At 36.6% G+C, this 24,443-nt stretch overlaps 1 protein-coding gene and 1 long non-coding RNA gene across 2 annotated transcripts in view; both read right to left on the bottom strand.

Annotated features, from left to right (window-relative positions):
* Positions 1 to 18,310, bottom strand: part of LOC136026644 (mitogen-activated protein kinase kinase kinase 4-like) — a 36,860-nt gene extending 18,550 nt beyond the window's left edge. The window contains exons 1-2 of the mRNA XM_065703382.1: positions 18,223 to 18,310; positions 3,533 to 3,673 (exon numbers count right to left, since the gene is read on the bottom strand). The gene's annotated coding sequence lies outside the window, so the exon portion shown is untranslated. The remainder of the gene's footprint in view (positions 1 to 3,532; positions 3,674 to 18,222) is intronic.
* LOC136026645 (uncharacterized) overlaps positions 1 to 24,443 on the bottom strand; it is a 580,251-nt gene that overhangs the window by 185,973 nt on the left and 369,835 nt on the right. The gene's annotated exons all lie outside the window — the stretch shown is intronic.

The raw sequence follows: 24,443 nt of genomic DNA, 5'->3' as shown, positions 1-24,443 counted from the left end.
TTTGAAATAAGAGCTCTGAGACATGAATTCCTTCTAAAAATCAAATTTCATTACGATTCGACCATCTATTCGTAAGATAAAATTATATTTTTCATGTTTTCCAAGAATTCCAGTTTCCCCCTCCCACTCCCCCGAATGTCACAGGATCTGGTCGGAATTTGAAATTACAACTTTAAAGCACAAGATCCTTCTAAATATCAAATTTCATTAAGATCTGGTCACCCTTTCGTAAGTTACAAATACCTCAATTTTCAAAATTACCCCCCCCCCCAATTCCACCAAAGAGAGCAGATCCGGTCCAATTAGGTCAGTCACGTATCTTAGACAGGTTTCTATTCTTCCCATCCAGTTTCATCCTGATCTCATCGCTTTTAAGTATTTTCTAAGATTTCCGGTCCCCCCAACTCCCCCCCCCCAATTACGCTTGATCCGGTTGAGATTTAAAATAAGATATCTGAGTTAAGAGGTCCTTCTAAATATGAAGTTTCATGAAGATCCGATCACTCCTTCGTAAGTTAAAAATAGGTAATTTTTTCTTATTTTTCAGAATTACCCCCCCCCCCCCCCAATTGAGCGGATCCGTTTCAATTATGTAAATCACGTATGCAAGACTTCTGTTTATTTTTCCAACCAAGTTTCATCTCAATCCCTCCAATCTAAGCGTTTTCCATCATTTTAGGTTTCCCCACACCAAACTTCCCCCAATGTCACCAGATCCAGTCAGGATTTAAAATAAGAGCTTTGAGACACGATATCCTTCTAAATATCAAATTTCATGGAGATCCAATCATCCGTTCGTAAATTAGAAATACCTCATTTTTCCTAGTTTTTCGGAATTAACCCCCCCCCAACTACCCCAAAGAGAGCGGATCCGTTCTGGTTATGTCAATCATGTATCTAGGACTTGTGTTTATTTTTCCCACCATGTTTCATCCCGATCCCTCCACTCTAAGTGTTTTCCAAGTTTTAGGTTTCCCCCTCCCAACTCCCCGCCCCCGTCACCAGATCCGGTCGGGATTTAAATTAAGAGCTCTAAGACACGATATCCTTCTAAACATTAAATTTCATTGAGATCCGATCACCCGCTCGTAAGTTAAAAATACCTCATTTTTCCTAATTTTTCAGAATTAACCCCCCCCCCCAACTACCCCAAAGATAGCGGATCTGTTCCGATTATGCCAATCATGTATCTGGGACTTTTTCTTATTTTTCCCATCAAGTTTCATCCGATCCCTCCACTCTAAGTGTTTTCCAGGATTTTAGGTCCCCCCCCTCCAACTCCCCCCAATGTCATCAGATACGGTCGGGGTTTAAAATAAGAGCTCTGAGACACAATATCATTCAAAACATCAAATTTCATTAAGATCCAATCACCCGCTCATAAGTTAAAAATACTTCATTTTTTCTATTTTTTACGAATTAACCGGGTCCCCACTCCCCCCCCCCAGATGGCCAAATCAGGAAAACGACTATTTCTAATCTAATCTGGTCCGGTCCTTGATACGCTTGCCAAATTTCATCGTCCTAGCTTACCTGGAAGTGCCTAAAGTAGCAAAACTGGGACCGACAGACAGACAGACCGACAGAATTGGCGATTGCTATATGTCACTTGGTTAATACCAAGTGCCATAAAAACAGAATTTTAGTCTTGATGAAACTACCCATCAAAAGTTACGAGCCTGAGAAAACTTGCCTTATTTTAGAAAATAGGGGGAAAACATCCCCTAAAAGGAATAGAATCTTAATGAAAATCACACTATCAGATTCAGCGTATCAGAATATCCTACTGTAGAAGTTTCAATCTCCTATCTACAAAAATGTGGATTTTTTTTGCCAGAAGACAGATCACGGATGCGTGTTTATTTGTTTGTTTTGTTTTTGTTTGTTTTTCCCAGGGTTGATCGTATCGACCAATTGGTCCTAGAATGAAGTGATAGGGCTCATTCTAAAGGAAATTAGAAGTTCTAGTGCCCCTTTTCAGTAACCAAAAAATATTGGAGGGCACCTAGGTCCCCTCCGACGCACATTTTTCCCAAAAGTCACCAGATGAAAATTTTGAGATAGCCATTCTATTCAGCTTAGTCGAAAACCTAATAACTATGTCTTTGGGGACGACTTAATCCCCCACAGTCTCCGGGGGAGGGGCAGCAAGTTTCAAACTTTGACCGTTCTTTACATATAGCAATGGTTATTATGAAGTGTACAGACGTTTTCAGTGGGACTTTTTCGCATTGGGGGGGATGGGTCGGGAGGAGGGGGTTTCGTGGGAGTATCTTTCCATGGAGGAATTTATCATGAGGGAAGAGAATTGCCTTGAAGGGGGCGAATGATTTTCTAGCATTATTTAAAAAAAATGAGAAAATAAATAAAAAAATTTCACCTGGAAGTAATGAGTAGCATTAAAATTTAAAACGAACATAAAATATTACGTCTATAAGGGGGTGATTCAGGGGTCATTCTTAAAGATTTGGGATAAAATTCAAGCTTTAGTGTAAAGAGTGAAGTATTGACGAGGGGACAAACCCCCTCATCTACGTAATAGAAATGCATAAATATAGAAGTTCGTTACGTAAGTTAATTCGTAAGGTACGTACGTTTATTACTAACAAAAATGTTCGTACAAAAAAAAAAACAGAAAATATAGTTGCATTTTTAAGTAACCGAAAATTGGAGGGCAACTAGGCCTCCTCCCCCACCCCTTTTTTTATCAAAATCGTTCAATCCAAACTATGAGAAAGCCATTTAGCAAAAAAAAACTAATATGCAAATTTTGTTTTAATTATTCATGTGCGGTGAGACAAAATCAAAACATGCATTAATTCAAAAACGTTCAGAAATTAAATAAAAGAACAAGTTTTTTTTAACTGCAGGTAAGGAGCGATATTAAAACTTAAAACGAACAGAAATTATTCCGTATATGAAAGGGGTTCTCCCCTCCGCAACACCTCCCTCTTTACGCTGAGTTTTTTTATTGTTTGAGAAAGTAGAGTTGTGACAGAGTCAACATTAGCGTAAAGAGCGGAGCGTTGCGGACGGGAGAACCCCTTTCACATATGGAAGAATTTCTGTTCGGTTTAATGTCGCTCCTTACATGCAGTTAAAAAAAACTTGTTTTTTTTTTTACTTAATACCACACAAGGTTAGGTCCTTTGGTAAAGCCTTCTATCGGCTAAATATTTCTATATTTCTATCTATATTTCTATCGGCTAAATTTCTATCGGCTTCTTTGTAATCTACAAAACTGAGGACTAGATGGGTTTGTTGATGACTCAGGCACTTCTAAACTATTAATCTAAGAGTGAAGAATTGGTTGATACATACTCTCTCCTTCCTAAAACTACATTATTATCCTCTTGAAATTTTACCTAAGCCATTTCTAAGTCTAAAAAGAATCATCATGCTTTCTAAAGTCAAACGTATCATCATACATCCTGCAACGGGAAATCTAAGATAATTTTAATTCCATTTCTTATCTCTTGATTCTGAGCTTCACCCCTTTACAATTTTTTCACTATACAGAAAAATAACTTACGACTGCTTCTGGCTTAAAATCCTCTTCATAAACCGACTTTTCTTGACTGGAGATGTTATAGCTTTATCCTCTTCCAGAACATGACGCAGTTCAACGTCCTCGGAATCACTAGCCGTTTTCTATCGCATGGTTCGAGCTCACCTAAAAAAAAAAAAAAACAAAAACAAAAAAAAAAAAAATGGAGAAAAAAGTATCGGATACACCATACCCAAACACAGACTATTAGCAGCGTATACTAGTCAGTGTATTATTTGAACTTTTGATATTTCACCATCTTGAATGACATTTTAAATTTGAAGTACTTTTACTCAGTCCAAAAAGACGAGGGAGATACCCAGTCTTCATCATCTGGGTACATATTGGAGCACCACTTTTGGCACACTTCCACCAAACATGGTCTACTTTTGGTCATGCGCGGCAAACTTCCATTTACGTTTTTCTTAAGGTGAGCAGACCCTTGGTTTAAGTCTTAGATCTAATTTTAGAGAATATCAAGAATTGAGACTCAAACGAAAGTTCCTACAAACCGTGTTTATCCTTACGCCATGCTATTATTTCATAGGCTTCAAATTCCATAGGTCAGGGTTGGATAATTGATCCCTGCTTCCAGGGTAAATATGCCATTCCACACTATCATAAATAGATATATTCGAAAAAAATATCACGGGAAGAAAAAAAAGTTTAATATATATGAGTCCTAAAAATAGTCTTATTATGGCCGAGGGACCCACACTTTCGGGAACCACGTTCACCAGGTGGTGTGGCGGAAAGGTGCCAAGTGTGGCGAAAACCATGTCGGGTGTAGTAGAAGTGTGCGGCACTCATTGCGTTCTCAGTACACCATGTGGCGAAAAGTCGCCAAAAAAGCCTCCTCGATTATGGCCTCTGTTTCATCCCACCACAATGATACAAAATTTGCCCTAAATTCTTTTACATAAGTAGAAAGTACAAAGAAAAATTTACTTGTCTACAATGACATATTTTGCCATAGGCAATTGATCAAATGGGAAGACCAGACCATCCCTATATTCCCTTCTCATATGGTGTCCCTACTTTTGCAACTAGCTTTAGGTGAACAATTAATTACCTCATTTCTAAGAAAATACTTATCTACAAGATTGTCCTTTAAGTTTATACTTCCAAACTCACAACCAAACCAACAAAATTAGCCAACAATTTTTACTAATCGAAAAATCAGGACATAACCCTTATTTCCAAACAAACCCTAGTCAATTATATTAAAACAAGAGCTAAGAGCTCATATGGCACTTGTGACGAGGCTGGAAGAGCCAAGAGCTCATTTGGTAGGAGCTTTAGCGAAATTCCAAGAATCAATAGATTGCGTTAAAAGGAAAATCAGAGGCTTAATGCCGGTCGGGATTTAAAATAAGAGCTCTGAGTCACGAGGTCCTTCTAAATATCGAAATTCATTAAGATCCAATCACCCACTCGTAAGTTAAAAATACCTTATTTTTTCCAATTTTTCCTCTCTCTTCAGCCACCCAGATGGTCGAATCGCGGAAAACGACTTTATCAAGTCAATTTGTGCAGCTCGCTGACACAACTACCAATTTGCATCGTCCTAGCACGTCCAGAAGCACCAAACTCGCGAAAGCACTGAACCCCACCTCTTAACTTCCCCAAAGAGAGCAGATCCAGTTCGGTTACGTCAATCACGTATCTACGACATTATAAGCGTTTTCCAAGATTTCTGGTTTGCCCCACCCACTCCCCTCAATGTCAAAAGATCTGGTCGGGATTTGAAACAAGAGCTTTGGGACACGAGTTCCTTCTAAATATTAAATTTCATTAAGATCTGGTCAACTGTTCTTAAGTTAAAAATACCTCAATTTTTCTGATTTTTCCAAATTAACAACCCCCGGCTCCCTCAAAGAGAACGGATGCGTACCAATTATGTCAATCTCGAATCTATAACTTGTGCTTATTCTTCCCAACAAGTTTCATCCCGATCTCTCCACTCTAAGGATTTTCCAATATTTCCAGTTTTCAAGATTTCTGTCCCCCCCCCCCTTCCAGCCCTCTATGTCCCTAGATCCGATTCGAATTGAAAATGGAGCATGCTAGACATAAGATTCTTCTATGTATCAAGTTTCATTAAGGTTCAATCACCTATTCGTAAGACACCTCGATTTTCACGTTTTCCAAGAATTTCGATTTTCCCCTCCAACTCCCTTCAATTCCACCGGATCTGGTCGGAATTTAAAATGAGAATTCTAAAGCACAAGATCCTTCTAGATATAAAATTTCATTAAGATCTGATCACCCGTTCCTAGGTAACAAATACCTCAAGTTTTCTAATTTTTTCTGAATTATTCCCCCCCCCCAACTCCACCAAAGAGAGCGGATCCAGTCCGGTTATGGAAGTCACCTATCTTCGACTTTTGCTTATTCTTTCCATCAAGTTTTATCCTGATCTCTCCGCTTTAAGCGTTTTCTAAAATTTACAGCCCCCCCCCCCTAATGACACTGGATCCGGTCGGGATTCATAATTAGAGATCTGGGTTTCGAGGTCCTTCTAAATATGAAATTTCGTTAAGATATGATCACTCTTTCGTAAGTTAAACATACCTCATTTTTAAAATCAACCCTCCCCCCAACTCCCCCAAAGAGAGCAGATCGGTTCTGATTATATCAATCCCGTATCTATGACTTACGCTTGTTTTTCCCAAAAGGTTTCATCCCGATCCCTCCATTCTTAAGCCTTTTCCAAGATTTTAGGTCCCCCCCCAACTCCACCCAATGTCACCATATTTGGTCGGGATTTAAAATAAGAGCTCTGAGACACGATGTCCTTCTAAACATAAAATTTTATTAAGATCCCATCACCCTTTCATAAGTTAAAAATACTTCATTTTTCCTATTTTTTCCAAATTAATAAACTCCCCACTCCCTCCCCTCCAGATGGTCAAATCGCGAAAAAGACTATTTCTAATTTCATCTGGTCCGGTCCCTGATACTCCTGCAAAATTTCATCATCCTAGCTTACCTGAAAGTGCCTAAAGAAGCAAAACCGGGACCGACAGACCAACAGAATTTCCGATCGCTATATGTCACTTGGCTAATACCAAGTGCCATAAAAAACCAAAGGCTAAGCAATTATAGCACAAATGAGGAAATAATTAAAACTAGGATTAATATTCGATGTCAGCACACCCTTAAACTAGACTCAAGTGCTGATAGTAGGTAAATATAAATTATATAAGTGATGATCAAACAGTTCGTAGTAACGAACTGTAGTAAGGAGCGACCCGGCTCAATAGTAACCAAAACTCTAAAAAATGGAATTTATTGGAACCAATAGCTACATCAAAAGAATCGCATTTTAATGCTGATTTTAAATATATAAGTCTCATCAAGTTTACACTTACCCATCAAAAGTTACGAGCCTGAGAAAATTTGCCTTATTTTAGAAACTAGGGAGAAACACCCCCTAAAAAACATAGAATCTTAACGAAAATCACACCATCAAATTCAGCGTATCAGAGAATCCTATTGTAGAAGTTTCAAGCTCCTATCTACAAAAATGTGAAATTTTTATTTTTTGCCAGAAGGCAGATCACGGATGCGTGTTTGTTTGTTTGTTTGTTTGTTGTTTTTTTTTTTTCCAGGGGTGACCGTATCGATCCAGTGGTCCTAGAATATTGCGAGAGGGCTCATTCTAAACGGAAATGAAAAGTTCTACTGCCCTTTTTAAGAGACCGAAAAAATTGGAGGGCACCTAGGCCCCCTTCCATGCTAATTATTTTCCCAAAGTCAACGGATCAAAATTCTAAGATAGCCATTTTATTCAGCGTAGACGAAAAACCTTCTAACTATGCCTCTGGGGACCACTTACTCCCCCACAGTCCCCGTATGAGGGGCTAAAAGTTACAAACTTTGACCATTGCTTACATATAGTAATGGTTATTGGGAAGTGTACAGACGTTTTCAGAGGGATTTTTTGTTTGGGGGGAGAGGTTGAGAAGAGGGGGATATATTTGGCGAACTTTCCATCGAGGAATTTGTTATAGGGAGAAAATTTCCCTGAAGGGAGCGCAGGACTTACTAGCATTATTTAAAAAAAATGAAACAATAAATATGAAAAAAGTTTTTTCAACCGGAAGTAAGGAGCAGCATTAAAACTTAAAACGAACAGAAATTATTACGCATATGAGGGGCTCACCTCCTCCTAATACTTCGTTCTTCACCCTAAAGTAATTTTAGCAATTTCAACTATTTATTCAACGGCTTTTGTGATTCAGGGATCATTCTTAATGAATTGGGGCAAAATTTAAGCTTTAATGTAAAGAGCAAGGTACTGACGAGGGGGTGAACCCCTTCATATATGTAATAAAAACATGAGAATACAAAAATTCGTCACGTAAGCTAATTTATAAGTTACGCATATCTTTTACTTGTAAAAACATTCGCAAAAAATTAAAAGTTCTAGTTGCCTTTTTAATTAACCAAAAAATCGGAGGGCAACTAGGCTTCCTCCCCTCGCTCTTTTTTTCTCAAAATCATTCGATCAAAGCTATGAGAAATCGATTTAGCCAAAAAAAAAATGCAAATTTGGTTTTAATTATTCATCTGCGGAGAGCCAAAATCAAATCATGCATTGATTCAAAAACGTTCAGAAATTAAATTAAAAACAAAGTTTTTTTTTACTGAAAGTAAGGAGCGACATTAAAACTAAAAACGAACAGGAATTATTTCGTATATGGAAGGGGCTGCTTCCTTATCAACGTCCTGCTCTTTACGCTAAATTTTTTTACTGTTTTAAAGAGTAGAGTTGAGAGAAAGAGCCAAACTTTAGCGTAAAGAGTAGGACGTTGATAAAGAAGCAGCCCCTTTCAGTTTCAATTTAGAGTTAAAGGTGAATGCATCTATACCAAAATCGGATATTTATGAACGAAATCAAACGAGTAAGCTTTCTCAGTGACCTTATGGATATTAAATTTTTATCCCAATGAAGCTAGTAGAATTTGAAAAATTTGACAAAAGATTGGTTTTAATTTAAACTTGTCTGACTGGTTTAATCCAGTTCCATTGCTGGATAAAAAGATAAAAAAGGAATTAATTAGAACTTTGGTTGATCGATATTTCCGATTGAAAAAGAGAGAAAAGAGTAAATATAGAAAGAGAGTTGTTAACTTTGGGAACGGTAGAAGTGCCGTATTACGCGATAATAAGCGAGCAGAAGAGGGGAGTTTTCTTGTCGCAAGGGCCGTTGTACCTGCCGGGAGTGGATTCTCCCTTAAACTGCGGGGATCAGGTAGCAAGAAACTACGCTTCCCTCGCTTATTATTTAATTTCCATTGCTCATGATTTAGTTTGCATTCAAGATTGCAATCACTGTGAGCCGCATTCAAGTTATTTCACTGCGCATTTCACGCATTTCACTGTGAGCGGGCTATAAATAGTTAAAATGCATGAAGGTGATGAGGACAATTTGCATTATTCTCCGGTGTTAAATTTTGTTCAGCAAAATGTTGAAATAGGAATTTATGATGAGATGATTAAGTTGTTTGGTACAGAATTTTTTGACGTCGATGATATTGTGAATGCGAAGAAGTGGCTTGGGTCCAAGCTGTATCCAGATGCTTTATTCCAGAAGCGAACTGGATTGAAAGCGCCACTAAGTCATTTAGGAGATATACTGGATTTTATCAAGAAGGGAAATACAGATGATTTCGAAATCCCGGTATTTTGTATATTAAACCCTAGTGAAGTCCCATTGATACCGGCTACAGCTTATTCTGCTCTATTTTCGGGAGTAAACGAGCTGCGTATCCAGATAAAAACTATTTCTAATCAGTTTGATGTGTTTTCCAATCATTTCCCGCCATTACCACAGCCTGGAGCCTCGAAACCTGCCGATAACCACTCTACTATTGTTGTCTCTAAATTGCCACCATCTATTAGAGATCCGACAAGCCGCAAAGACTATCGATCAATTAAGTGGTCATGATTCGGTTGCTAGTATTCGGCCGGTGGTAGATAAACTGTTCATAAACATTGAAAAATCGGTAGTGTCTGATTTCTGTGAAGTCTGTAGTCTCGGGTATTGCACGAAGATTCTGCAGAAACGTTACCTTGGAATAATAAAAGGAATCCCGCTGTCATTTAATGATTCCGAATTCAAAATGCACTCAGGAGTCGTTGAAGCAAACCGAATTGGTTTGTCTCAAACTATCAAGCTAGACTTTTCCGATTCGTTTGCAAAACGTGACGCTATGAAGAATGGAGTAAAAATAGGTTACAAGATTTTCAGAATTTATAATTTCGTAAGTGTACCGCGATGTTGCTTTAAGTGCAGGTCTCCTGATCACTTTGTCAACGATTGTATCAGTCAGGTGGAAAAATGTGCGCGTTGCGCCGAAAATAATATTTTTTCGACAGATGCGCCCTATACAAATAGACCTAAATGTGCAAACTGCGGCGATTCTCACACTTCATATAGTCTATTAGGTCCAGTGCTCAAGTCTCGTATTGCGACCGCAGTGAAAAAATGATGTCACAAAAATTCTCAGTTATTTCGTACAATAGAAATGGAACACGTCAAAAAGAGCACATCATTGACGAACTTTCGAGCAACTATGACATCGTTTGTCTTCAAGAGCATCTTTTATCTTCAGATAATACCAACTTGTTGAAACGGAGTGCAAACCATATTACTTTTGTGAGTGCTGCAAGATCTACGTTTGGTAGACCTTCCGGAGGCCTCGCCTGTATACTGAGACGTAGCTCCTTTTCATCCACGACGCCTGTGCTGTTCCATAGTGACGAAAACCTCTTGGCCGTGCGAATTGCCGATTTAATACTTATTAACGTGTACTTTCCGTGTGATCGTAAGTCGGTTCAATCACTGAATAAGTTTGCCAAGACCTGTAGTGTTTTGAAAAAAGTGACAGAATCCGCGTCATCTCTCGGTTATCAATTTGTTGTCGCCGGGGATTTTAATGCTGATTTACTGAATTCAAATATTCGGTCTGATATGGTTTTCGATTCTTTATCCGAGTTTAAGCTAGTGGATAAGAATCGTCTGTTTTCTTACATCCATCATTCTGGGAGCCTTACTAATATTGATCATGTTCTTTGCTCTCCAAATTTATCTGTTTCGGCTGTTTCTGTACATGAAATAGAAAGCGATATAGACCACCTACCAATGTCCTTCATGCTTGGTATTTCTCTGTCGCAAGATAGTTCTAATAGACGTGGGAATCGTAGATGGTTTACCAGACGAAATTGGAATAAGGCTAATTGGGCTCTTTATATTTCTACCCTTACAGCTTTTTTGTCTAGGATAAAAGTTCCTTTTCAGCTACTTCAGGGTGGATCTAAATTTGTAAATGATAAGAATTTTCTGAATAAATATTATTTTGATATTGTATCATGCATGAAGGAAGCTGAGAGGGTGGCTGTTCCCGAAGAACGTGTTAAATTTAATACGCGGAAGCCTGAATGGTCTTGGGATCCGGCTCTAAAATCAGTGAAAAATAAAGCCAAATTTTGGCTACGTATTTGGGTTTCTAGCGAACGACCACGTAGCGGTGTAGTATTTCAGCTTAAACAGAAAACTAAATTAGATTATAAAAAGTAATTACGGTCTGCAAAATCTAAAATTTGCAAATTCCCGTCAAGTAATTTCGATTGGAAAAATGTGGTAAATTCAAATAAAATCGATGACTCTTCGTCAACAAGTAGCCCAATCAGTCCTGCTGCTTGGTGCAAATACTACGACCAGATTTTCAACACTATAAACCATTTTGTTCATGCTACTTTTATGAGGTTTCTTATTTCTGCGCTTCCCATATCACTCCGCCAGAACCAGATCCTCCCAGTTAATTTAGTTTAGGTGGCACAAGCTATAAAGAAGCTTAAGTCTAGCTCTATTGATTGTGATGGTATAAGTGTCAAACACCTAATGTTGATTGTCCAGCTCTAGTCCAACATTTACAACTTCTGTTTCAAATTTGCTTATGCACCTCGGTTGTGCCTGAAAGTTTTTTTTTGTGGAACAGTTACTTCAATCCTGAAAAGAGGAAAGATTCCGACTGAGTGTGCATCTTACAGGCCTATAACGGTTTCCTGCAATATAAGCAAAATGTTTGAGTATCTTCTCCTGCCATCAGTTAATTCTTCGGCATATTTTGGTGAAAATCAGATTGGGTTTTCAGCTGGGGTAGGTTGCCAGCAGGCTCATCGAGTTTTGGCTAATGTTCTTACTGAGGCTACTAAAAAGGGATTCAAGTTACATTTATGTGCTTTGGATCTCTCCAAAGCCTTTGATACTGTTACACATTCCCAAGTTATCTTTTCCCTTTTTAGTCACGGTATCAACATATCGGTAATTTTTCTTCTTAGATATTGGTATTCAAATTCCTTTTTGCGGATTAAAACGGATATGAGGGTTTCAGATACTAAAATTCCAATACGACGTGGGGTCCGGCAAGGTGCTGTCCTCTCCTCCTCTATTTTCAAACTTTGTATATCATCCGTCCTTTCCTCTATCCCACCTACTTGCATCCTCAATTCTGTAAATATTTCTTATCTTGCCTATGCGGATGATATTCTTTTGATCAGTAGGACTAAAAAAGGGCTCTTTTTGTCTGTTTCAACAGTAGCATCTAAACTTCATGCGATTGGACTTTCTCTTAATCTTTCAAAGTGTGAATATCTTTCATTTAATAGCAATATTACTACTCCTCTAATCTGTGGATCTTTTTCCATCCCGTCGGTTTCTTCATTTCGGTGGCTGGGAATTAACGTTAGTAAAACTCTAAAATCCTTACGGACTCTCACTGTTGCTGATTGCAAGAAGAAAATCCAATTAAGTTACTCCAAAAATTTCTGCTAACCGAGGTAGATACAATAGAAAGTCTCTTGCTAAATTATACTCGGTTTTTACAGATCATTCAGTTTTGTTTCTTTCTGGTATTTACCCTATTTTTCATAAAAAAGATATCAGTTCAATTTGTTCTTATTATTTCCGTTTTCTATTGTATCTGCCTCCATGGTATAGGAATAGGAGCCTCATATCTATTTATAGTTTCCAGGATATTGGGTCGAAGCTCACAGAGCTTGCTGGCAAAATACTCCAGTCTACTTATAAATATCTGCCCGCCCACAGAGGCCTTACTCGTTTGCTTTACTTTCTTGTTTTTTCTGTTTTGTGTAGTGTTTGTTTTGTTTCTTTTATTGATACTCTGCTTTGATTTTTTGTAGTGGGTCAAAAATAAATTATTATTATTATTATTATTATTATTATTATTATTACTATATGAAGTAATTTCTGTTCGTTTTAAGTTTTAATGTCGCTCCTTACTTTCAGTTAGAAGACCTTGTTTTATTATTTAATATCTAGAAAAGCTACATCATTTTGTGGCACAAAATTAACGTCCGGGCCCTATTATAGTCGAACTTATTGATAGATCAAAATTATGGATGACAATGAGTCCAATTATGAGTTCCGTTCGTATATCTCAGGTTGAACAACGTCAAACTTCCTAGCAAAGAATTTGTGACAGACCAATCAGAGTTAAGATTCAACGCTTAATTTTTGAAAAAGGAAATAGAAGCTTAGGACATCAGTTTTACCTCTAACATAAATCTGAGAAAAGATATAATAGTGGTAGTAGATATTAAATGAAAAGATAACGAATACGTCCCTGGACTTTACAGTATTGGCGTTACTACTGCTAGTAGCTTTAGGTGAACAATAAATTACCTCATTTCTAAGAAATTACTTATCTACAAGATTGTCATCTAAGTTTATCCTTCTAAACTCACAACCAAACTAACAAAACTAGCCAACAATATTTACTAATCAAAAAATCAGGGCGTAATCCTTATTTCCCAATAAACCCTAGCCAATCATAATAAAAAAAACAAAAAGCTAAGCAATCATTGCACAAATGAGGAAAGAATTAAAACTAGGGTTAAGATTGGATGTCAGCACACCCTCAAACTAGACTCAACTGCTGATAGCAGGTAACTATAAGTTATATTAAATAAAAAAAACTGATTTTTCAGCTGAAAGTAAGGAGCGACATTAAAACTTAAAACGAACAGAAATTACTCCATATATGAAATGGGTTGTCCCCTCTGCAATCCCTCACTCTTTACGCTAAAGCTTTTAATTGTTTTAAAAAGTAGAATTGTGGCAAAGAGTCAAACTTCAGTGTAAAGAGTGAGGGATTGCAGAGGGGACAAACCATTTCATATATGGAGTAATTTCTGTTCGTTTTAAGTTTTAATGTCGCTCCTTACTTTCAGCTAAAAAAATTAGTTTTTTTTTTATTTAATTTCTGAACGTTTTTGAATTAATGCATGTTTGGTTTTGGCTCTCCACACATAAATTATTAAAATGAAATTTGTATATTAATTCTTTTTTTGGCTAGATGACTTTCTCTTAGTTTTGATCAGACGATTTTGAGAAATCAGGGGTGGAGAAGGAGGTCTAGTTGCCCTCCAATTTTTTGGTTACTTAAAAAAGCAGCTAAAACTTTTAATTTTTAACAAATGTTTTTATTAGTAAAAGATATACGTAACTTAAGAATTAACTTACGTAACAAACTTTCATAATCTTATATTTTTATTATTTTATACGAGGGGGTTTGTACCCTCGTTAATACCTCGCTTTTTACACTAAATCGTAAGTTTTGTCCCAATTCTTTAAGAATGACCCCTGAATCAGAAAGGCCGTAGAATAAATAGTTGAAATTACGAAAAATACTTTAGCATAAAGAGCTAGGTATTTATCTCCTCCTAAATACCTCGCTCTTTATGCTAAAGTACTTTTAGAACCCCTCATATGCGTAATAATCTCTGTTCGTTTTAAGTTTCAATGCTACTCCTTCCTTTCATTTGAAAAAACGTTTTCATGTTTATTTCTCATTGTTTTCTTATATTAATGATAGAAAATCCTGCGCCCTTTTCATTGATTTTTTCGTCCTCCATGACAGATTCCTCCAAGGAAAGATCCTCCAGCATAGCCCCCTCCGCTCAGCCCCACCCCCAAACAAAATAAAATCCCCCTGAAAACGTCTGTACACTTCCCAATGACCATTACTAAATGTAAACACTTGTAAAAGTTTGTAACTTGCAGCCCCTCCCCCAGGGATTGTGGGGGAGTAAGTCATCCCAAAAGACATAGTTATTATGGTTTTCGCCTATGCTGAACAAAATGGCTATCTCAAAATTTTGATCCGTTGACTTTGGGAAAAAATGAGCGTGGGAGGGGCCTAGATGCCCTCCAATTCTTTGGTCACTTAAAAAAGGCACTAGAGCTTTTCATTTCAGTTAGAATGAGCCCTCTTGCGACATTCTAGGACCACTTGGTCGATACGATGTTCCCTGGGGAAAAAAAAACAAATAAACACACACCTGTGATTTATCTTCTGGCAAAAAATACAAAATTCCCCATTTTTGTAGATAGGAGCTTGAAACTTCTACAGTAGGGTTCTCTGATACGCTGAATCTGATGGTGTCATTTTCGTTAAGATTCTGCAAGTTTTAGAGGGTGTTTCCCCCTATTTTCTTAAATAATGTAAATTTTCTCAGGCTCGTAACTTTTGATAGGTAAGACTAAACTTGATGAAACTAGGAACTAAGGTTCCTAGTTCTGTGTTAGCAGCAGTTGTTACTTTAGGCTTAGCTGCCTTCTACATTTGTTCCTTCTTCATTTGTAAGCAACTTTGCAGGTTCAAACTTGCTATGGTCAATTGTGGATGGGTTTATTTTCATTAGAACACTTAAATCAACAGTTGCTTTTAAACAACTGGTCAGACCAGGAGTAAGATAAGTATCCCATAGCTTCAATAACAGACATACAAAATCCTTCATCAGCAGAATCTCACCAGGATGAGCCCCCTTGTTACTTCTTAAGATTTTGATCATAAGACACTACCATCCCTCTGAAAACCACTTTATCAACAGGTTGAAGCATGCTAGATGCATGTGTAGGTAGCTTGAAAAAAGTCATGTTATTTTCATCTCCAAGTTTGACAGGAGTGAGAGGAAGGTGTAAAGCATGCACATCTAATATTAGCAGTATATTTCCCTTTTCACAAGGAAGAAACTGGAACTGAAACCAATTCTAACATACGTCTGATGTCATCCACTGTTTCTTGGTAGATGATTAAGATACACCCAGGTATTCTTTGCAGAAAAAATTGTTAGAGGTAGGAGCTTTTCTCTATTTACACTTACACCAGCCAAGATAGTAGTACTTTCACATGCACAACAACCAGTTCTATAAGTAGCTGGTGAACCTTTGGCTCCATCAACTTTTGTGCTGCCAGGATCCATACACAAAGATGTCTTGTCAAAATTGAAACAAGACACAGGCTTGTTGAGAATATACATTGCCATGTCAGTTTCATGCAGTGAATAATAAAAACCAAGCATTAAAAAAGGGTCAGCCTGCAGCAAAAATCTTATGTTTTCTAGCCTTTGTGGTTTCACTTGTGAAATTTTGTTTTTGCACTTGAATACCATCCACAGTTATAACCATGTCAGTTGTCATTAAGTCATCTTTGGACTTCATTCTTGATGTGATAGGCTTTGGCTTGGTCTGCTTGTTCAGTCTCATGCCCACTTTCTAAGTGCTAAGAGAACCTGAGCTGTGTCTTTTACTAGTTCAGTAAAAAAATTATTGACCCCTCCCTCTACCACAAACTGGCTTTTTGACTTTTTTTCTTCCTCATGAGATGGTCATGCAGGGTAGAGCATAGCATCTTTGACTTTGTCAATATGTAGCAGTGACATTCTCTTTGAAAATATCTCTGCTGGTACATTTTGCACCAAATGCTCCTATAGCCATGTGTTGCATTCCCTGAACATAATTCCTAGGCTTCTGGAAAAGACTAATGATTTATAAATGAATGCAATTATTCAAGAGCCAGTCACAAGTAAAAACTAAGATTAAAAAACAATATTATTTGCAGCAGTAGCTGCAAATTAAAAGACATTCAAAAAAGAAATGTTGCAGAAAAATACTACACTTAAGCAAATTAGGTTGGAGGGTTACAGCCCTTTTCAAAACCAAAGAAACTTTTATTTTAGCCTGGGTAGTGCCATTAGTACTCCCTTCTTTTCTTTTCCAGCCCCTACAAGGATCACTGAATTGCTCTAAAGAGTTAATAAAGGACTCATTCAAAAGCTTGAGCTCACTGCTTTGAACTTTTTATATCCTGAGACCAATTGCAGCAGATTAAGTACCATGTGACACAAAAAATGGTGCTTTTTGGTACCATCTCTGGAGAGGGTGGAGCTGTGTGACTGGTTAGACCCTCTTTAGAGTATTCTTTTTTTTTTAATTAAATGCTAAACATATGATCTTGAGTTTGTAGAAGGAAAGTAATCTGTAATTTTGTGCTAATTTTTTTGGTCTACTATTCATCAAGCAGTATGTTTATACAAAATATTTATCTCAAACTCGATACAAAACTCAATATTTACTTCAAATTTAATTTGCATATCCATAATTAGGCATCTCTCCTATTGACTATCAGTACTTTTAAAATTGTTAGTGTTGTACAATCTATGGTCATAATGTTCAAGCTAATCACAGGCCTACTTAGGCAACTACGAAAATTTAGGAAATTTCAATGGTAAAACCATTGACTTTCCAGATGATCTAGCAGAAATTTTATAGTGATTTAGTAAATATTTTGTGGTCTGTCTCTTCTGAAAAAAACATCCTAATGAATAACAGTAGTACTATATTATGTTTGTTATTTTATGTTATTTCTGAATATCATTGTTGCTTTTCTGACAATGTGCACCCCCCTCCTCTTGGAATATATAGTAAAATAAAAGAAAAAACAACAATAATAAAATTCCTACTTTAAATATTTAGTTTGTTTCTATCAGGATTATTCCCTATCTTGCTGGATATTATGATTTAACATTATTTAAGGCAATAATTTGCAGTATATTTCTTATGGGAGATCATCAAAAAATAGAGCATGGCCAATAAAGGGCAACAGAAGCTGTTGAAATATGCAGGAACCTGGGCTAGCCATTTTGATTGAGTATGCTACAGCTCCTAACGCTTGTGTACAGATGTCAGAGACATGATGTCATAGTGACTTGTAAGTTTTTGAGTTTCAAGTACTCCAGTCAAAGTCCTTCTCAACTTAATGAATCCTTTAGGACAAGGGAATTACCTGGAACATCAAAGGGGGAGGTGTATTATCAGAAAAGTGGCAATAAAGTTCCAGAAGAGCATTAAATAAGGAACCTTGTGGTAAAAGACCCATTTTATTTTATTATCATGTCTCCTTCAGAAGAGGCTAACCACTAAATATTTTATTATTTTACTGATGAAGCTGTGATTATCAGTCTAGCTATCCTGCTGGATTTCTTGCCCTATGGTGTCTTGATTCCTAGGCCACTATTAACTGGTGGATCAAGGGGGACCCAATGCCCCCCAAGATTTTTTCTTGCACCCTCTTGTCCCGTTTTCTTCTTCTTTTAGGATAAATTTATCAACTATTGGGATCTTTGTCACATTTTTTCACCAAGATTTTGCTCATTAGCATCCTTGTCATGTTGGGCCTCACCCCTTATTTTGCTATAGATCCACCCTTGCCACTATATAGGTTTTAGCTCTGTGGTATTAAAATCTTATGGCTGAATTAGAGGCATGAAAGGACCTCCTCTTAATGACGAATTGAAAGTACCTCATACTTATTTGTCTTTTCATTGCCTATTTTTTATCTGATTTTGGAAATTCAGTCATTAGTTATCACGCTTTTTATAATTCGAAAAGTTTGCTATTTTTATTAATCATTTGCCGGATTCGCCCTAGCTGCTGACTTGCCAGGCTTTCCAGCACATTTCCAGCCATATTTGAATCAAGCATAACATTGCGGTACACATTCTCGGCAATACAACAAGCTGCAGGTGCCAGGAGTCCTTAGAGTCAACAAATAGTCTTATACTACCGGAAAAACTAAGAATTCGTCGTAAGATAGTCCGTGGCAAGAGCCCCTAAACCTCTGTCTTAAAATATCACAGCTCCTGAAGCGAGAAAATTATGTACTGCTCTACCGGATAAAGGCTAAATCCTTAATGCTAAAATCTCATTTTGATGAGTTTGAGACCAAGTGAGCCGCAGGATTTTCGGGTTTGAGGACAAAAAGTTGAAATCCTTCAACGTCTTTTATTTCATTATTCAAATTTAGCAGCTGAGAAAAATCATCTCAAAATGCTTTTTGGAGCTTTAAGGCTTCCCTATAATATTTTACATTTGTTGGAGCAAAATCTGATAATGAAAGATGAAGTTATACTTTATTATGATTTGATGGAAATTCTAAAGAGGGCAGGCGAGAATTAGAAGAGCATCCGATGAAGAAAAGAGGTGTAACTGGATCGGAAGGAAGCTTTAATAGCTCTGTTTAATTCAAAAAGAAGAAGGAGATAATTATTGATTACAATGGTTGATAGTTTGGTTATAGTTTGGCTATCTGTTATTTGGGTCCTGGAACTCCATTAATAAAGCAATCTGATCACTTCTATGATATAGGTACAGAAAATTTTAACAACTTTTGCTTGTTATGAGTGTGAGTGTAAATTCAAGAATAAATGTGTGTTTAGGAATATTAAACTGACAACACACATTCACTTGTATATTTTTTAGTAAAGTATAAACTATACTAAAGTCTATACTTTACTAAAAAAAAATATGGCCTTAAGAAGGCACAAAGGTTGTGAGCCCTAATTATCTTAACTTTAACTCGTTTTGATTTTAACTCGGTTATTTATTATAATTTCTGTTCGTTTTGGGTTTCATTTACTTATTGGTGCCGATTCATGGTAGTTTTACACTTGGTAGATTATTTGATTCCAGTTTTTCCCGTTTTTTTAATGGAGTTATTTGAGTTAAGATTTTAAGGTAAAACTGCCGTGGGATGTTCGGGTGTATATTGAGCAAATCAATACGCATTATGTGTATACAGATTGTCAAAATGACATATCAGCAACATCCCCGAAACGGCGCAGCATATTAGACAGAAGCTTTAGGGCTGCTATGACTATTACTCCTACCGCTACTGCTACTACAACTATTATTACTGCTTCCGACTGTGATTGCTTGCAACTGTGACTCCAACTACTTGTTATTGTGACTCCAGCTACCTGTGACTAAGACCGTGGCAACTTTGAATTACGATTATGACTGTATTAGACTTCCATTATAACACGTACTTATGGCTGCAGATAATTACGACTACGACTGAAACTACTTGCGACTGTGACTTCGAATACTTAACAGTGAGAGTGACTACTTTCGACTGCAACTACAAGGAACTGCATCTGCGGCTACATGCGATTATGACTAATTGGAACTGCCATTGCGACTTCTTGTTGCTGCTGATGCTATTATTACTGCTGCTATAACTACTATATCTACTATTCATACTACTGCTGTTACTAATACTATTACTACTAATACTAATGCTGCTACTACTACTACTACTACTACTACTACTACTACTACTACTACTACTACTACTACTACTACTACTACTACTACTACTACTACCGCTACTATTACTGCTACTACTACTACTACTATTGAAATAGATCAAAAGAGATTAAATGCATCTAGGTTTTCAAAATGGAATAGAAACAATGTTTTAGGAAAAGAAAAGTGTATTAAGCTTATCTGTGCAGCTTTACTGTGTAGCTTGACTTTTTTGGGCCTTCTTTAGCTCCTTAACACAGATTTGGTAACTGATAAAAATTCTTGGACGAGACTAGAGACCCACTCATATTCCGACAAACAATCTTTTTTTGGATTGGAAAAAATTCAGTCGAATATTGATTTAGCTTCGAATCCCTTGAGAAGCAAAAAAACTTACGAGGGCAGACAGGAAAAACCCTCCTGGATTTCTTCAAGTTTTTAATCAAGTGGATAACCCCCTGCATGTAAAAAAATGATCATAGTACCCCCTAGGGGATTTAGTCTAATTTTTACTTTTGAAGATGACTTATATTTTTTGGTGGGGTTTATAAAAGACCATTGTTTTGATTCTTAAATATGTTGTACTTCCTGTGGGCCGGATATTTATTTTCACTGCTGTTAGTAAACAGAGGATTTTGCCGTTTTGCAGGAAACGTACTTATTCTCAAATTTGTAACAAATACAAACTTTGGAATATTTTCCCGTTACATGGATTATGCAAGTTTATTTATTTTCTTACGTGGTAGTGGATTAGATCATTCTTTTGTTCCTTCAGAGTAAGAAAATCTAAGTACAAACGTGGAAAATCATCAGTCTAACATTCAAAATGAGCTTTGACTGAAGAAATAAAAAAAAATGTATAATCCTAGCATTTGTTAAAATTAAGAGATCTTGGTTAAGTTGATTACATTTTTAGCATCGAATCCATGTGGGAAATGATACAAGCGTCTCTTTGATTATAATGACGTATCTTATCATTTAAGATCCCTCCTCCTCACGTAGTGTAAGCAAAACGGGTTGCATATCATTTTACTGCTGTAGTTTCATATAAGTACCTTATTTTTGGCTATTTGTGGTGCCATTGAAACAAGATGGTTTATTAACACAATACTTGTTGAAATTATTGTTTTTAAAGATAAATTATTTGAAAATCTAAAACATTTGATTCTTATTTCAGGAGAACCCCAGACAGGAAGAGGTTCGTCCGGTAAGGAAACAGACGATGTACGGGGAAGCGAGACCTTCATCAAGCATACAAAGCGGCGAAGTTATGGCCCCTTCAAGACTTACCCTCTCCTTGCAAAGCTATGATAAGGGAGCTTAAGTTGTCACCACGCAAGACGATAATGCGGAAATGGTCAGTCCTCTCGGAAGTAAAATTGCAATTATTTGAGACTCAAAGATATCAAACCAATATTTTTCGAAAGTAAAGCTGAACGGCTTATTAGACAGTGTGCTCTTAGTGACAAAACATGATGTTTTAATTTTTATGCGTGGTAGAATACTGAAAAAAGTAATAATAAATTTGCCCGGGTATAGGATATCGAGGAGGCTCTTGTTTAATACTTATGAAGGGACCGATCCTCAAGAAAATAGTTATAGGTTTTTTCATACTTTTAAAATAATATATTCTCGTTCAAGCTAAAACCGCACCATTTAAAAAAAAAAAAAAAAGATGTTAGTCGGATTTTTAGATTAATCTAGTAATATTTTCGCCAACTTATGGGTATCATGGAAAGTTTGAGAGCTCTGGCCCTCCAAAAATTACAGGTAAATAATCTCTTTCGGGTTTTGGTCATGCTTGTTTTCAAAAAGAAAATAGCTTTTTATTATTTCCTTCCAGGTTCCCTTAATGCCAGCAATCGGCGATAACGGCGACGAACCGGAAAGAAATGATCAATTATTGAATAATTGGTTTGGACAAGGACCAGCCAGAAAAAATCCTCTCGTAAGTAAAATCATAGTTATTTAAGAATCATAGCAAATATTCATATCAAAGTATCAAAGGAGGGTAACAGGGTATTTCTCAAATTTTCGCTGCTGATGATAAGGTAATTGGGGCCCTGACCCTCAAAATAGAGCTGCAGGTTTTTTTCAAGTTAATACTCCTCTAGTGGGGGGACTTATTTGATAATACAGGGAGGGGATTTGGAACACAGAAAATTACATGCTAATAGTATATTCTTTTTACAGATTAATTTTATTGTTTACAGGTTAAAATCTTAAGTGCTTCAAGAGAAAATAAGTTTTTATTATCTATAGGCTTACCTAGCGACACTATCATCCCTATATTGAGAGAAGAAATCGGAATAAATTCATTTCAAGAAATTTTACTTATAAAGGAATTTGTCGCATAACAAACATGCCTAATACATAGTAATTATCCAAAAAACTGACGGCTTCGCTTTTTCCACTTTTTCAGCTATTTCAGACACTGCAAAATAAAAATGCTTCTGTCTTTTCTTAGAATCTCCAAAGGTGAAACTGTTTATTTGTAATTGGGTTTTTAATTTCGAGTGATTAGATTTTCAGGTTAATAATGTTTTCACTAAACCCGAATTCTTTTTCCCATGCTTTAGTGAATGGGTATAATCCTTAAGGAATAAAGTCCACGCTAACTAGAGATTTAGCCAAAAGAGTATCCGGCTAGTGTAAAATACCGGTCAGGGGAAAATTGTTTTCGTAATAACCCCCGTCAGAACAATCCCAAAGGAGCGGTTGCTGGTATATTCTCACCTGCTTCAGTAAAAACTTCAAGACTAGTTTCTTTAATAAGATTTTTACAATCAATTGACCAAGGACATTATTTTCTAATGCCCAATTCACGGTGAGATTTTAATAGTGCCAGAATTTGGCATCATTTAGCCCATATTGGTGCTAGCTAAATAATAGCGCAGGTAAAATCTTATTGTGAATGTAATTTTGGCAAAGGCAAGGAGCAGTCGATCGAACAGTTCAAGGCTTGCCGAAACTGCTTCTCAGACCGAAGCTAAAAAAATCAGCCTCTCAGCTACCGCATAAACTATGATTAACTAGAAGCGTGAAAACTCAATCTTGAATCACGAAAAGCCTTGGTTAGCGCAAAAATCAGCTTACGGAAGAATCTAAATCTCTTTCCGTAAAGCAATCTTAAACATAACCTATCGAAAATATTAATAGATGGCCCAAAAGGAAAAAGTGGAAAATGGGTCTTATCCGTATAGATTAATACAAAGAAAACTGGGGCTATATTTCTGTGTAAAGAAGATAACGCTTAGCCTACTAGCCTAAATGTGAAAGTCGTCGTCACTGAATAGGTAATACCTATAGACTACCACAAAACACTATTATTTCTGAATACTTTTAATGTTGTTGTCAAAGGGTAAGATGTCTAAGAGTTTGATAGCCTATCTTCTTTGATGTGTGCCTAGATAAACTTTAAAAAGGTTATAAAGAAGTCCAGTGATGTTGTTGTTGATGCAGGTTCAATATTTATTTATTTATTATTACGAATAATAGTGAATGGAAAATGCTAAATTTTAGGTAAAATTCTATTTAATTCACTTCTTGCTATCTCAGAAAGGGTTTAGGTTAGGAAAATGAAACTTTCAGTGATGGGTCTACAGGCTAAAGTATGTCCTGGGAAGGTATTTTGAAGTATCTACCTCCACTCCTTCCCCCTCTAGAGGGCCCTGACCTTTGATGACCTTTAAAAATATGTGTGTTATAAAAGTGAAACCTTGCAAAATAGATCTTCTGCTTAATTGAAGTGCAACAAAATTGTTTTCAGCTTCATATCTTTGCTCAATTCCATTTTATAAGGTTTTAAAGATATGCAAATGCATTTCCTAAATTTTGCAAAAAAAAACATTGACATGGCTCAGAATTCTACTCAAATAACAGGAATTGCATTTTCAGAACTAAAGACAGAGAAAAAGCAACTGGTAACTGAAAATTAAGGTAAAATGTTGTTTTGTCAAAATTTCAATAGGTATATAGACCTGTCATGTAGGCAAATTTCAGGGCCCTCTAGAGGGAGAAGGAGTGGAGGTGGGTACTTTAAAATACCTTCCCGGGACATACTTTAGCCTGTAGACCCATCCCTGAAAGTTTCATTTTCCTAACCCAAACCCTTTCCGAGATAGCAGGAAGTCAATTAACTAGAATTTTACCAATTTTAGTTTAGCTATTTGTTGCTCTATAGGAAAGGGGCTAGGTTTGGAAAAAACAAAATTTCAGTTGGCCTAATGAACTTGGGGCCAAAGACATACTCTGGGAAGGTATTGCCAAGCTTCTATTTTAGACCTCTTCTGATTTCTGAGTCTTATAAATTTACATATTTAACAGGTCTAAACCTAGCAATATTTTACCTTAATTTTTAGTTATCAGTTTCTTTTAGCCTAGGCTACTCTGGCTTTAATTCTGAAAATGCAATTCCTGTTATGTGAGTAGTATTTT

This window comes from Artemia franciscana, chromosome 4, assembly GCF_032884065.1.
Source record: "Artemia franciscana chromosome 4, ASM3288406v1, whole genome shotgun sequence".
Lineage (NCBI taxonomy): Eukaryota > Metazoa > Arthropoda > Branchiopoda > Anostraca > Artemiidae > Artemia > Artemia franciscana.
This window is presented reverse-complemented; position numbering and strand designations above follow the sequence as displayed.